Genomic DNA, 12573 nt, shown 5'->3' with positions numbered 1-12573 from the left:
AGTAGCACCCCAGGTCATGACCATCAAAAGTGTCTCCTTGGGGGGGCAGAATCTCCCCTGGTTGAGAACCTTTCACATAGTACCACTCCATAAACAGTCTGCCTGGGCTCTGTTTGATTTGAAAGAATCAGATCAATTTTCAAGATTTGAAAATCAACAGCAGCAATATTTAGAATCCAATTTCATCAACGGATGCATCATTTATTATCCATCTTATTTATAGATTTTTGAGAATTTGTGTTTCCTTTCTAGGGAGCAAGGACAGCATGTTTCTCTGGCATACCATATTTAGTTGGCATTCCTATTTCAGACAAAACTATAATAAACAAAAATTCCGACGATTGCTTTAGGAGAGAAGATACACAATTCTCCTTATTTGATGGTATTTTAGATCCTCTTAAAAGTTTCATAATCCTGTATTCCTTCTGGGGAGGCAAACAATATGTGTTTGGTTCTCTTGTTGCTGACTGTATGCAAGGAAAACATTCCAGAAGTCTCCATGCAGTCAATGGACTCCATTTGATTGAAATCATTGCTTAAAGGCAGTTTTCACATTTTACAGCTTTTAAGACTCATAGTTTTATTTAAAAAAATCAGTCATTTCCATGAGCAGTTAAGTAAATAAACATAAGGAAAAAATGTTTAGTACCCTTCCCCCTTAGTTTCTGATTTTTTATTTATTTATCTTTGTTTTTTCATGAATAGCAGATCCTATAATTTTACCCTTCCTGATTTGCCTTGTGTAAACTTTCTAACATGTATCATATGGACTTTAGCGTCCTACAGAACAGACACAGGGAGGTGGTAATGGAAAATCACAGGCTTCTATATCACCTGGACCTGACACATAGTCCTTAATTTCCTCATTTATAAAAAGGGGACAGTGTTGCCCTCCAGTGTTCCTGGGAGGACTCAGTGAAGGCTTTTTTTTTTTTTTTAATGTGAATCATCCCTTACCTGGCCCTACTTCGTATTTTTGTGCTTAAGCAATGTACAGCACAAATTTACCTTCTTGATCATTTTAAGTATATAATACAATATTGTGCCAACTATAGGCACATTGTTGTACAGCAGGTCTCTAGAACTTCATTATCTTCCATGACTAAAACTCTGTGCCCATTTGTGTTAGTCAGCTTTCTGCACTGTAAGTAAATACCTGAGATAATCAACTTAGAAAAAGTTTATTTTGGCTCAGTTTTGGAATTTTCAGTCCGTATTCATTGGCTACTTGGTTATAGGCCCATTGTGAGGCAGCACATCATGGGGACGGCATGAGGCAGAGCAAAAGTGCTCACCTATTGGCTAAGAATCCAAAGAGAATGAGGAGAGAGCCTGGGTTCCACAACCCCTGATGACCTGGACCTACTAGAATGACCCACTAGGCCACACCTCTGAAGGTCCCATCTCCTCCCAAGAATGGCGCCATGGGGACCAGAATATGAGCCTTTGGGGGATATTTATTGTATGTAGAGATTACATTTTCTTTGCCCATTCATCTGTCAATGGACATTTGACTTGCTTCAATTTTTTTTTTAGTATTTTGAATAATATTCCAATGAACATAGGTATGTAAATATCTCTGCAATCCCATCTTTAATTCTTTTATATATATTTCTTCTTGTACTATTTTTTCACTTAGAAATCTTCTGCACATGATTTTATGATTCGAACAATAGAATTTTCTCATGCTTTTTAAAAAATATGCTATTTGCCCATCTTGGCCAGTGATTCAGTGTCAGAGACTGTCTTATCCATCTTTATGTCTCTAGCTCTTAACTAACACCCATGGATACTCAGTAAAGAATGTTGCAGGTCTGATGAAAAGGACCAACAATTACTCAGTTGGTGAATGTTGCTGAAGATCTTACCGTAAAGGAGGCCCTCTACAAATAGAACATCTTCTCCTATTTGTTAGGATCATGAATACAGAATTGTAACAAATGCAAGACATAAACATCATTCAATAACATGTTCTCCATTATGTTTAGGTGAATCTCCTGGGTTCATATATGAGATTTTGCAGTGTAGAAATATATTTGGATAAAAAACAATATTTTAGTTTGAAGATAGGTGATTAATGCCTTTTTTCAATGTGTTCAAGAAGCTAGTACACAAGGGAGAACCAGTGAAACACCAATATTTATTTATTATGATTTGTTCTTTTTATATATACATGACAGTAGAGTATATTTTGACATATTGTACCTACAAGGAGTATAACTTATTAGGATCCCATTCTTGTGGTTATACGTGATGTGGACTTTTACTGATGATGTGTCATAGGTGAACATAGAAAGTTATGTCCAATTCATTTGACTATCTTTCCTATTCCCTTTCCCCTCCCTTCCCTTCATTTCCCCTTATCTATTCCATGGATCTTTATTCTATTGTTTTTTCTTAGCCCACACCACTTTATTTTGGATTAGCTTCCACATATCAGAGAAAACATTTGAACTTTGACTTTTTGGGATTGTCTTATTTCACTCACCATGATAGTCTCCAGATTCATCTATTTACCAGAAAAGTCATTCTTTTTTATGGTGAATAATATTATATTTTGTATATATTCCACATTTTCTTTATCCATTCATCTGTTGAAGGGCATCTAGATTGGTTCCAAAGCTTAGTTATTGTGAATTGAGCTGCTATAAGCATTGATGTGGCTGCATCACTATAATATGGTGATTTTAAGTCCTTTGGGTATGAACCAAGGAGTGGGATAGCGGGTCAAATGGTGGTTCCATTCCCAAATTTTTGAGGAATCTCCATACTGCTTTCCATAGTGGTTACACCAATTTGCAGTTTCATCAGCAATGTATGAATTTATCTTTTTCTTCCACATCCTCACCAATGTTTATTCTTACTTGTGTTTTTGATAATTGCCATTCTGACTAGAGTGAGATGAAATCTCAGTGTAAATTTGCAATTTCTCTAATTTCTAGAGATGTTGAGCTTTTTTTCATTTATTTTTTGACCATTTGTAGTTCTTCATTTGTGAGGTGCCTGTTCAGTGCCCATTTCTTGATTTGGTTATTTGTTTGGTATTGAGTTTTTTGAGTTCTTTATGTATTCTGGAGATTAAGGCTCTATCTGAGATTCAGGTAAAGCTAATATTTAGTTAATGCCAGACAGGACATGTGATGAACTGAGATATTCCTTACCAAAGAAGAAATTCCTGATAGTACGTTCCAGGACACTCCTCTCAAATGAAGACTTTCTCAGGGTTAAGTCAGAGGGTCTGTCTCTACTCACTCATTCATTCATTCACCCCTGAATTAGATAATTTTTTTGTTCAGCACTTCCCATGGGTTTTTCCCAGCCTCTGTGAAATTTCAATGTCAGCTACACATTGGAATGTGAGCTACGTCTGAACGTTTTCCAGAAAGTTTTATGATAATGATTGACAATTCATGTGGAATTCCCGTCATATGGAATTGATTTGTCTTTTGAATAGAATCAGAAAGGCATGTTTAAATCCAGTATTTGAGAAAAGGAGGCCATTATACATCTTGTTCTTTTTTTTTTCTGTTTTGTCTCCAACCGGTTGTTTTATGTAACGTGGCAATGTTCTGATGCTCTGCCACTCTGGTATTCATTTAGAATGTTTTAGCTTGTCCGGAATTAGCTGTGGCTTCTGGCACATGTAATTGAAGACCATAAGTACTGGCCTCTACCTGACCAGAGGCATGCCGCAGATGACAATCCTTTGCAAATTACAACCTTGAGACCCAGAAAACTGTGTTGGTCTCCTTTGCTGGTGGCATGGAGGCAGTGCAGAAGTCTACCGTGGGTGTCTTGTGAAACTGATGTTGGTACATTTTAAAATAAGGGAAATAGCATTAGAATAAAAATACTATAGAATAAATATCATGAGAATAAAAATACTAACTTGAAGACTACAAGTTCTAGGGTTGCTTTGATTTTTCCCAGCCCTAGGTTCAAGACTTTGCAGAATGATTCGGGAACTCAGGAAAACATCTCACTTATGTTCACCAGTTTGTTATAGACGTCACAACTCAGGAACAGCCAGATGGAAGAGATGCATGGGGCAAGGTGTGACGGAGGGAGGTGGAGCTCCCCTGCTCTCTCTGCCACCTTCCCAGACCTCCAAGTGTTCCCTAATCCGTGAACTCTCTGAACTTGGTAGCTTAGGGGTTCTTATGGAAGTTTTGTTACTTAGGCACAATCAATTACATCTTGGATTCTTGGTGATTGACTCCAACGCTAACCTCCTCTCTTTTCTCCAGAGCCTGGAGGCAGGGGTGAAAGTTTCCAATCCCACAGTTGGGTTTTCTGTTAACCAGCCCCCATTCTGAAGCTATCTAGAGTCCTGAGTGACCAGTCCTTTTAATATGATACACAAGATACTCACATGACTCAGGAGATTTCAGGGGTCTTAGGAGCGGTGCTCCAGGAACCAGGAACAAAGAGCAGATGTTTATTTCTTTCACACAATAGAAATGAAATAGCATCATAAAATGTTTCCCCAGTGAAGACTGAACTCACTGGTCCCCTGTTCTAGAGCAAGATGGAGCCACAACCCGGCCCAGCATTTAGGCCAACATCACAGAATAGACAAGGTGGTAGAGGTCCTGCCTCTCACTCTCTTCAACTCCGGCTCCAATCTCCACTCCTCATAAATATGGAGCACAGCGATCAAATTTGGTGGACTAAAATTGAGGTACAGCATTAAGAGAGATTTTTTTGTTAACATTCTTTATTTTCACAGGATGTGGAAAGCTGTGCAAAAAATCACAATTTTGGTTCTCTTTTGGGATTAAATTTGACTGCAGAGAGAAGGGAGGCATTAGGACCCTTGACAAAGAGGAAATTATGATACAAGATAATGTAATGTCAAAATGTTACTCACTGGGGCTGGGGATGTGGCTCAAGCGGTAGCGTGCTCGCCTGGCATGCCTGCGGCCCGGGTTCGATCCTCAGCACCACATACAAACAAAGATGTTGTGTCCGCTGATAACTAAAAAATAAATATTAAAATTCTCTCTCTCTCTCTCTTTAAAAAAAAATGTTACTCACTAATGGATCAAAAAAATGTGGCACATACACTCAATGGAATATTATTCCTCCCTAAAAAGTGAAATCCTATTGTTTGTGACAACATAAATGAACATGGAGGACATTACGTTAAGTGAAATAAGCCACACACAGAAAGAAAAAATATTGGGTGATTTCACTTCTATCTGGAATCATACAAAGTTCGATTCACAGAAGCAGACAGTAGAACAGTGGTCACGGGGGCTCTGGGAAATGGAGAGACGTTGATCAAAGTGTTCAGACTTTGAGTTATACAAAAAGCATAAGCTCTGGAGGTCAGATGTATGGTGTGATGACTATACCTAATAATACCATACTGTAGTAGAGGGAATGGAGATAGGAAAAGGAAAGAGTGGAATGAATCTGAAAAGAAATTTCCTATGTACATATATGCATACACCATAGTGGATACCACTATCATGTAATCCATAAAACTTATTAATTCATACACGATGGACCCTGAAGTTGATTTCATTTCACAGTTATTGTGAATTTTGCTTTTTTGTTTGTTTGTGTTTTGGTGGTGCTGGGGATTGAACCCAGGGCCTTGTGCATACAAGACAAGCACTCTACCAACTGAGCTATATCCCCAGCCCCAATTGTGAATTATGCTGCAAGAAAGAGGGAAGTGTGCATATATCTTTGGCATACTCATTCCAATAATACAATTTTTATTTGTTATTTATTTGTTAATTAGAAAAGATATATTCCAAGCTTGTATAATTATATCAAAATCTACTGTCATCTATAACTAAAAAGAACCAATAAAAAGACTGTATTTTATACTTGAAATTAGCTAAGAGAGTAGATCTTAAATGTTATCACTTCCAAAATTAAAAGTCTGTGACATGATGGATATGCTCATGAACTTGACTTAATCACTTCATCATGTAAACATATATCAAAGCATCATTTGTGTTGTATGTTGTAAATATATGCAGTTTTAGAAATGATATTGACATTTAAAAACTTTATTTCTAATTGAAAAATTATACATATGTACATATTTATGAGGTACAATATGTTTCACATATGTTTACAATGATAAAATCAGGGTCATCAACAAACCTATCACATCATAAAACATTTACAATCTACTGTTTTGGCAATTTTGAAATATACAATGCATTATTATTTTTCATAGTCACTATTCTATAATTAGATCACTGAAGCTCCTTCCTCCTAACTCTTTGTATCAACACCCCCCCCCCTTCCTCCTCCACCATCTGGTAACCACTATTTTTTAATGAGTTCTACTCTTCCAGACTCCACATGTGTGAGGTCATGCAACACGTGCCTTTCTGTGCCTGGCATGTCCTCCATGTTCATCCATGTCCTTGCAAATGACAGGACTCGTTGTCAAAAGCTAAAGAACTCCGCTGTGTCTACATACTGCATTTTATTTATACACTTATTCATCCACTATGGACCCTGAAGTCAATTTCATTTCACGGCTATTGTGAATTATGCTGCAAGAAAGAGGGAAGTGTGCATATATTTTTGGCCTACTCATTTCAATAATGCAATTTTTATTTGTTAATTATACCTTAACGGGGCTGAGGCTGTAGCTCAGCAGCAGAGCGCTTGCCTGGCATGTGTGAGGCACTGGGTTTGATCCTCAGCACCACATAAAAATAAACAAATAAAATAAAGGCATGTTGTCCATCTAAAAAAAATTAAAAAATTATACCTCAACAAAGTTGGGGAGGGAGAGAAAGGATATACTGACCATTTGGCAAATTAAAAAATGAAGGAATGTTGTTCAGGTTCTTCACCGTGAAGTGAGAATTTCTGTGACCAGTTACTTCTGGAGGGCCAGTGCTAACTGGGAAGTGGAACAGGTGACACCTCAGTCACAGGTGTCACTCATGTCCCTCAGCCCCAGGGATCACTAGCTGGCACAGTATGGGATAGGTGTGGGCAGGATTCTGCCAGGCCTCTCACCAGGGCATTTCTTCCTGATTCAGGCTGATGGGGATGACCACCACGTTCAAGATCCCCAGAAGAAAATCCGAAGGCTTGTCCCTTGTTGGGACAATGTGGAGAAGTGTTCAGAGAGCTTGAGCACTGTGTGATGGGGCAGGGAGGAGGCCCCCCAGAAACCAGCCAGAAATTCCCAGGGTAGCCCCTCTCTCCCTTGTGCTCCAACTCTGGGGACTCCTGATGGGTGACCCCCTTCATCTTGGTTCCTTCCACATAGGTGGTAAAAGAGAGAAGCATTAGAAGAAAATTTGAGTATAGTAAGGCCAACAGATCATAAAATGGCTGCTACTAAAAAGATAGTCTATTACTTATCCATTCTAACAGGTGGGGTCATGTGACACCCTGGAGGTCACGTGGATTAAAAGCCTGTTCCAGGGGAAGCGATGGTGAGGCAGGGTGAGCAGGCTCAGGACTGGCTAGTTTGGACAATTCCGCAGTCCCTGGGCTGCACAGGCTCTCCCTGGCTGTCTGGTATCTGGGGTGGTCGGGGGTGTGGGCTCTGTGTTGGCTGATTTGGATTTGAAAAGAGCACCCTCAGAAGATTCTTTTACTTTGTCCAGGAGCTGGTCAGTCCTGGGAGGGGCTGTCTCTGCAGGGTCAGCAAGGCACCAGGTATCAAAGCCTCAGAGTACAGTCCATAGAAGACTTGGTGAGTTAACACACGGGTCAAGTTTTTATGTCATTTTTTGCAAAACCATTCAAGATTCACACTGGTGGAAACAATGGCATCTCACCAATGTCAAGATGAGATTTTGTAAAATCCCAGACCACCAGAGGCACATGCCAGTCATGCCTTTGTAGAGAACATGCATTTTTGTTTAGAGACCCTCCATGGACAAATAGAGGACCTCACATCTTAGGTGTTGCTCTGGTGAGCACCCCAGGTGGGGTTGGGTACCAGGTCCCAACATTTTAGCTTTCACTAGGTCTTGGATCCGTGAACTATATAAAATATGTCACATGTAATCCGATTTCAGCAACGTTTGTGATCAGTATTTTGAAGACAATAAATCATTTTTTTTGGAGCAGAATTTTTACTCTGAAACATTTTTATGAGTTCACTTAACCAGAGCTATGTTTTAATTGTGTTCGGTAGAAGAGCAATAACAGGATCTGGCTAGGAAACACAATTTTTTTTCTTTTTCTTTTCTTTCTTTTTTTTTAGGCTTGCGGCACAAAACAACAAATAATCAAAAAAATTTTTTTACATGAAAAGAAAAGATGCCTTCCCCTCATATAATATTCCTAACAGCTGGAGCTGAACTGTTAAGCATCAGGGCTTTATTCTTTCCAAAATATTGGCAGGGCACTTGACATGCATTTTTTTAAAAAAGCCTATTTTTTCACTGTATATGTATAGGCAGAACGTTCATGTTCATCTGTGTAGTCAAAGCAACCGCAGGAAAATCTGTTCCAGGTGTGGCAAACTAAAGAGCTACAAAATCTGAAGTAATCACAGGATATGATATGAAGGAGGGTCAAAATGTAAAATTCAGGATTATACTCTTGAATCTATCAAAATTTTCCAGATAATAATTTCTTAAAAATATTTTTTAGTTGTTGATGTACCTTTTTATTTTCTATTTATTCATATGTGGTGCTAAGGATCAAACCCAGTGCCTCATACATGCTAGGAAAGCGCTCTCCCACTGAGCCATAACCCTAGCTCCTCCAGATAATAATTTTAAGAATAACGTTAAAGTACATTTACTAGATCTTTTTCCAATTTTACAAATACCTCTTAAAATAAGTTATCTTAATCATACTTATATAAATCTGTGAATCAAATTGGCTTTTATGTCGTGTCTTCTCTGAAGCTTCTAGGTAAGATACCAAGTGTTTGAACGTGCAGTGTTAATCGCCATAACACGCCTGAAAATTCAGAGCTGGGTCCTGACATACTCTCTAAGATGAGGAAAACTTCATTTTCTTTCAACTCTTCTGATTTCTTGGGTAACCATTTGCTAAACATCAGCCATATCCCAGGTCCTCAGGCACCAGGCATTGGGGACACTCATTAAACAGGGCAGACTCAGTCCCTGGCTTCCTATATCTTAGCATCAAATGAGAGAAAAATAATTCTATGAGCAATTTTAGATTGTTCACTATGATAAATGTCATGATAGTGAAATACAATGTGCAGAAAGAATGTAGCATGTCATCTGTGGTGGACAAGGGAATCAAACTTAGCAGTTATCAATGGTAGGTGACTTAACAGTCTCCTTTCTTCTGGTCTTTTGTACAATATTTGAGAAGATTGAAACACCTGCCCGATAAGGAAGTGAGTAACCTTGTGTTTTCTGGAACTCATGTTACCAACAAGAAGGGAGGCAGTCTTACCATGAATCCAGTTCTGCAGAAAACAGACAAGAGGTGACCCACCAAACTGCTGCCCAGCCCTTGACCAAAGTCCACCCCCACTTTGAACTCTGGAGTTACATGAATAAATGTCCTTTGCTATTTAATTTAGGTTGGTTTATCTGTGCTATAATTGACAGCATGCTGACTCGTTAGAAAGGAGGAAGATGGAGAGAACATTCTAGAGGCAGTGAACGAATGTGTAAGGGCCCACAGTGATGGGAATGGGAAGCCCTGTGTGGCTGGAGGATGGAGAGGGATGGAGAGAGGAGCTCTCAGGACTGGGAAGCAAGCTGCCTGCCGTTCTGTCTCCAGGGCTGGGGGAACCTCTTAGGGGTTCACTCAGGGGTTGGGTACTGCCTGGCCCACCAGGAGAGGCACCTTGGCTGCCAGGGGGCTTAGCGACAGGAATTCTGGCTAGAAGACTGCTCCAGTACATCGAAGCTTCTCAAACATTTTGGTCTTAGGATCCCTTTCCATGAAAAACTTATTGAGGAGGAGCCCAAAGAGCTTGTGTTTTTATGGGTTGTGTCTACCAATTTTGCCAAAGTAAACAATAGAATAGAAATTCGAAACATAATTTAATTCACTTAAGATAACACGAATCAATCCATGAGGTCATTTTGCAAAGCTCTTTAAAGTCCAGCCCAGTGGGAGCCGGATGGTCTCCTCTGCTTTCCCTGACAGTCTGCCGTGAGGAATTCTCAGTTGCAGTAATATGGAGAAAAATGTCAACTTACTCTGATATGCAGTTGGAAAAGGGAGGGATATTTTGATAGCCTTTTCAGATAACTGTGCTTGTTACTCTCTAACCGTACACCAACACTCAATAGCTCATAGTTTCTTAAAGGTAGATTGCCAAGGGGGGACCCTGACACCGTGGTGATGAACTTCTACTCAGATACATTAAAATCCACTGGTCTCTCTCCCACCTGGCACGGCCTTTGCTCAGGCACGGTTATGATCGTTGAGATAACCTGAAAGCATCCCAGAGATCCCAGGGGTCCCCGGACTGTCCCTTGAGAGTCACTGATGTGAATTAAAGAAGCTACGCAGGACCCTGAACAAGGGCAGTAAAAGGACAAGTCAAGTAGAAGTGTAGTGAGAAATGGGTCGATCGATGTGGCATCCTGGAGGCACCGAGGATGGGTGGATTTAGGAGAAGAGGAAGAGATGTCTCCCCAGGTTCCGGCCCAGGTGGATGATGCTACATTCACTAACAGGATAGGAATTGAGAATCGGGTTTGGGAAATTAAGGCGGATCTTTTGGGCTCCTTGGACTGAACCAGAGAGAGCTCCCTCTGAACTGACGTGAGTCGAACATAGTCAGTGCGGACGACCGTCATTACAGCCAGAGAGCAGGTGAGGTCCCCAGCAGAGAGTTCTCTTCCAGCACAAAGAGAGAAGCACCGAGAGTGGAAATCTATAAAGGAGAGAGATTGAGGGGACGAGTAGGAGGAAGAGGAAGAACCCAAGAGCAGATGGAGATGAAGAAAAACCAAGAAGATGTCATGTCTCGGAAGGCAAGAGGCAAGGAAGGGTTTTAAGGAGTTAGGGATCACCAGGGAGGGGTATTAGAATCCAGGCTTCTCTTCCCTCCCCCCTGCCATTCTGGCTACTGCCTTTACTGAGCACCTGCTGTACATAGGCACAGGGTGGTGCAAGCCTGCATGGTTTTCACTTTTCTGATGATCATTGTTAATATTTGGGGAGAGATAGACAATAAATAAGTAAACTGGTGAATGTACTTATGATCTTATGGAAATCCTCAAGCTCTAAAAGATAGAGAAGATGAATTCAAATCCCCTTACACCCAGAGCTGAAATCCAAGATATAGTAGAAACTAATGCCCTTTCAGAATGCATTAGGTGGCAAAACCAAACAGAGAAGACTTCAGGGTGATTACAGTCTTTATTCTCCCTTTTGCCCAGTGGCTAACTATTTACGTTACTCAGTGAAGAATTATCAATGTGCTTGATTTGTGGTGCTGCCTCAGACCTAACTGGAGGGGTACACATAAGTTATATTACCCCTTTAAAATCTGGGAACATCTGAGTTCTTAAAAGATCCAGATAAGAGATCACGGAACTATATTGTCTCTGTAGTACAGATGAGGTAACAAGACACAGAAAGGGTAAGTAACTTCATATCCACACAGCCATACCAGACTCTTTCTCTACTCAGCTAACCAATATCAAGAAAACAGCCCAACTATTCATCCACTCATTCATTTGTCTATCTACACACACATTGATCCATCTATCCATCCTTCCACCCATGTATCTATTTATCAATCCATCCATTCATCATCCATCCATCCATCATCCATCCATCCATCCATCATCCATCCTTCCATCCATTCATCTTTGCATCCATTTGTCTATCCATGCACCCATCCATCCATGTGTTTGCACATAAGTATGTCTACTCATCTCTTCATCTATCCTTTCATTTATCTATCCCAAAACCTTTACTTGAGATTCCATGATGTCCCAGGCTGTGAGACAAAGGTTCAAAGTTATTGTAGAGAGTATTATTTTTATAGATGTCATATTCTGGGGCTCTGGGAACTGAAGGAATGTATCAGTGCTGAATGCTGACCACATCAGTTATTGGTCAGCAGCTCCGTCCAGGTCTCTTACCATTTACTCAAGGGCAAGGAGAGCATCTCAACTCTTCTGTCCTTTATATTATCCTCAAGGGGCTTATCTTAGTGTTTGGATCAGTAATCTCTCTCTCAAACAAAACAAAACAAAACAAAAACAACACAAAACTGGAAAGAATCGAATGATGATTCTCCTTTGTGCTGCAGGAGGCATTAGGGTAGAAGCCTTCGGGCAGCCCAAGTGCATTTCACATGGCAGCCTCTAAAGGGATTGCAGAAATATCTTCCGAACAACAGAATAAGAGGAAGCATGCCTTAAAGTCTCATTAGTGAAGATGACTCCCAAAGGGAACGGAAAGTTGAGGGAAAGGAAAATATAAGAACAATACAACAAGCACATAACCTTGCAATTGTGGGGAGGCCTGAGAGGAAGGCACTGGAAGGATCACAGAGCTGACCGTATGCTCAGGAGGTTACGGCTTCCCAACAGAAGTGGTTCACTGTCTTGGAGTTAAGAAGCCTGTCCCCCAGTGTGGGGTGGACAGCAAATGGGGACAGTCAAAGAAGGGAAG

General features: G+C 40.3%; 1 non-coding gene across 1 annotated transcript; it reads right to left on the bottom strand.

The window, feature by feature from the left end:
- Window positions 1–5573: 5573 nt before the first annotated feature.
- Window positions 5574–5646, bottom strand: Trnat-ugu. Its single transcript has one exon. It is a non-coding gene; the product is annotated as a tRNA-Thr (tRNA).
- Between the last annotated feature and the right edge of the window lie 6927 nt (window positions 5647–12573).

Source organism: Marmota marmota, unplaced genomic scaffold (assembly GCF_001458135.2).
Source record: "Marmota marmota marmota unplaced genomic scaffold, marMar, whole genome shotgun sequence".
In the NCBI taxonomy this organism is placed as follows: Eukaryota; Metazoa; Chordata; class Mammalia; order Rodentia; family Sciuridae; genus Marmota; species Marmota marmota.
The sequence above is the reverse complement of the archived record's forward strand: the minus strand, read 5'-3'. Positions and strand labels throughout refer to the sequence as shown.